Genomic DNA, 4,076 nt, shown 5'->3' on the forward strand with positions numbered 1-4,076 from the left:
GCACTGGCCGCCTGGGTATCCCCACGGAAAAGGAACAGATCCCTTTGGACAGCTCGGTTGCCGTGGCTCGTGGTTCCAAGGTTTCGAGACGAACAGACCGGCAAGTTGCAGTCGTTCCTTGATGCTCCATCAAGGTCCATGTCTCTCTTCGCAGGCGAGGTTGCGAGGTTGGGATGGGGGATTGCGGCCGAAATGAAGAAACGGTGTGAGCCAGTTCAATTTCGGGGAACTCAGAAGATGCCACCCGGTGTTCAGCGCAGCGCAGCATCGGGGACGCGCACAAGGTAAGAAGAAGAGGTTCGGCCGAGGGACATGCGTCAGGAAGAAGATTGCCTTGAAAGGTTGGTGGTTTGATAGAGGAAGGCAGGTACGAAGCAAGGTACCTACCTACCTTCCTTACCTACCCTACCTTACCTTACCTACCTAGGGAAAGAAAGCATCAGGTGCGCCTTCCTTCCTCCCGGGCACTTGGAATTCTGGCAAGCGCGACCCCATCGTCACACCGAGCTGCATGGGCCCAGACACCACCTACCTTCCTACCTCACATTCGTTGCTCTTGCTTCCTGCCTCCTTCCGTGTAAGAAGGCGCCAACGACGGGGCCGACCTCCCGGTGTAGCTTCCTTGACCGTGTCCTCACCTTAAATATCGTCCCTGCCTCTTTTGCCTCTTCGCATCCAAGGCGACCTACCGTACGTACCTGGGGCCCTTTGGTTCTTCTACACGACTCCTCCCGACTTTGGTTGCCTCTTTGTCTCTCGCCGCCATCATCGTCCTCTCTGACTGCTGCTTCTCACGTCACCTCACCAACTAATTACCCGACAACCCCTCATTTCCTTCGAACCATCCGCAACCGAGGTGTTCGTAGTGTGCGTGGTGTCTCAGTTGCAAGATAGCGCAACGATTCCCTCCCACCAGCATCCATCACACCCACCGAAATCCCATCATCACGAGCGCCGTCAATCGCCATCCAGATAGGAAGGCCAATAATCTCTCAATACCACCACGGCGGAATCCCGGCGCTTGTCTCGAATTAACAACAGCCCCGAGGGCTGCCACACTGTTCCTGTTTCCCTCTGCACACCATCTGCATCTCGAATCATTCTCCCGCATCCATTGCGCGACTTGATGCTGCTGGAGACTCGAGACACTGGAAACCTCAACCAACAACTCCCTGTCCTGCTCTCATTGCCGGCTCAATTCCCGTCTCGTCTTCGCCATTATTAATGGCTAATCACCCAAGACAAGCCCTACAGCCACCTCGCATCAAGTTTGCTTTTTGCGCCGCTGCAGCATTACATCGTCGCCGTCACTAGCAGTTGCGGCGTCCCAGGACGTGGGAGATCGCCTGTCAGCTGATACCGAGCTTCCTCCATTGCGCAAAGGAAAAAAAAGAAACCACACCCGCAACCAAGACATCCAACAAGTCCTCGCTTCTTCCAATTCCCGTGCCGTCATCAGGGACCGTCTTTCCTTCTGTCCCTTGCGCGCCGACGCTTTTGCGCTCTTTTCCCCCCAACAGGTCAAAGCGGCCGAGACCTGGCCCGGGCCTGAGTTTGGGTCACCAAAGTCGGGACCTGTGCGGGTAGTAGAGCATCGCGGTGTTAGAGCGTGCGAAGTCACCGGTTGTGTATCACCAAAAAAAGGTCCCTGACTTTCAAGCACTGTCTCTCGGGCTCCCTCCTCCTCTTCTCTTGCCCTAAAACCCCCCTCCTCGAATTCTATTCCAAGACAAACCCTCTTGTCTGCGACTCTTGGCTACGATCATCTCTGTCTTGCGAAATCCTCCAGCCTTTCGCGCTTTCGCAAAGCACTCGGTGCCAGCACGACGACGAGCCTATCGATCCTCCTCACCCTTCCCGGGCTCGAACTCCGACCTCCGACCTCCAGCAATGCTCTCTGTCGCCTCCTCGAGATCATGACTTTGTGCGCGCTGAAATCGCCCAAACAAAGGCCGCTACGTTTCTCTGCTCCAAGTAAGAGCACATGCTATTCGTCGCATCCGCAACCGCAGCTGCAGCTCTCTCTTCCGCCCCCGACTGTCGTCGACCCCCTCCTCTCCCTCGAACCCCACCTCCGACAGGGACAAGACTCCGAATTTCATCGACGCCGCTGTAGTAGCGCTGGGGAAGGAAGTTCCATCAACCATACCCGTCCCACACCGAGGCGCATCACCCACGAACGCTAGTCGAGCAACCGACCAACTGCGCACGGTGCGCTGCACCGAGCCATGTCGACTACCCATACGAACGCGGTGCCGGACTCGCAATTGGGGTTAAGCTATGAAGAGGTTCAATTACTGCGCCAAGGCCAGGCCGCGCTGGGCCAGGGAGCTGGAGGGGGCGGTTCGAATTCGTCCCGCGCGGCGAGCCGAGCTTCATCCCAAGGCTTGCTGCTGCTGGACAGCACCTCTTTAGCAGCGCTAGGACGGTATTTTGACCGCGTCATGAACCAAATCGAACAGCAAATCATCTACCTCAGCGAACAAAGCCAAATGTTCACCATGGCTCAGTTCGACCGAGCAGGCAACCTAATCGAAGGCGCCGACGCCGAAATACAGCGTTACCACGAAATCCTCCGGCAACTCGACGAACTCGAGCTCGACTTCGATCGAATAAGACACATCAAGGAGATTGTGAGGGGATACAGATCCAGAGTTGAAGAGATGGAGCGTGAACTTGAACGAAGTAGTGCCTCGTCTTCACGGCACAGGGAGGGGCACCACCATTCCTCCCACCGACACGGTCACTCCCACCGCCATGGCCATGAAAGCTCCCGCAGACACAGGCATTGAGTTGCTTGGCAAGCTGCGTACCTGCAGGCTTGATGGCTCACGATTTCAGCTGGCAGGAAGCTTACTATATGGACGTCCTTACACTGTGCATGGGGAAAAGTCGTCTGAGGATGTCTCATATTTATGTTGGGGGTAAAATATTGGTCACACGGCCGCCATAAAATCACAAAAGGTCAAAAGGCCCCTCGTCCCAAGCGGGAACACACAGCACCGCGGGAGCAGGCGCCTGAGCCACACTGATGGCGGGGCTTTCGTGTACTCTGGGTTGTGCGAAAAGACTACATCAATGATCAAGACGAAGGGCCTCGCGGCTGGATAAGATGGAATAGCCTCACGGCTCGTTGGTTTACTTTCATGGCGTTGAATTTTCTTTCCTTGTCAAGCCTCTATGTTTCGGCGGTTCATGACGACGTTTTCATCAACAACTCGGTTCTTCAAAGCTGGAAAAATACCCATCTTCCTTTGTATTGCGAAAAACAAAACTCAAGCCTCACGGCAATGTAACATGTTTCGATTCTGTTTCGATGGCAAGGCCAGCTTGCCGCTACCTAAGATGACGAGTTACGTTTTCTACTCTGTAGTATTGGTTTTCTATCTCAGCCTGATCTCAGCCTGATGGAGGGGGGACGGACGAATTGCCCAAGACTAGAGGCTGACGTCCAATCCCATTCGAGTTTGTATGAAAAGTAATCACCCCCTTTTTCGGCGTACCATTTAATCAGACAATTCTATCTTTCTCAACCTCTGTGTCCGCACTGTGTGCAATGAGGAGAGAGAGGAGGGAGATTTCTGCCCCTGACGCAGTTGGATCGCAGTTGCGAAGCGCTTAAAACCAAGGCTCGGGGAACCTCGGCTCAGAGCTGGCCGGCGGAAATGTCCTCCCTTGGCCTTTTACTGAAGAATTGCACCATAGGTTTGCTGCTGCGTTGGATCCTGGCAGCGTGTGGCGTCATGGTCTGCAGGCTCATAAGCTCGGTCGCAATATCCATATAGCAATCTCACGCGGTTGGACGAGGTGTCGTTCGGAAGAGACGGCGTGAGAGAAGAGGCTTGGTGGTTTAGATGACTTTTTGCTTGACTGAGTCATGGTTATTGGACCTTTGCAGCCTTGTCGGTATGGTCCTCATCGCCTATGTTGTTGTCTATGTCGTCCTTCATGGTTTCATCCATATCGTCGTCCGCGTCAAAGTTTATGATATTCTCGCTGTTTACTTCGTATTCGTCGTCTGTGCTGTCTGTAAGGTCATTACCTACACCTTCCATGATAGGCGTCCGTGTCGTAAC

The sequence above is a fragment of the Colletotrichum chrysophilum genome, assembly GCF_026319265.1.
Source record: "Colletotrichum chrysophilum strain AFK26 chromosome Unknown scaffold_49, whole genome shotgun sequence".
In the NCBI taxonomy this organism is placed as follows: Eukaryota; Fungi; Ascomycota; class Sordariomycetes; order Glomerellales; family Glomerellaceae; genus Colletotrichum; species Colletotrichum chrysophilum.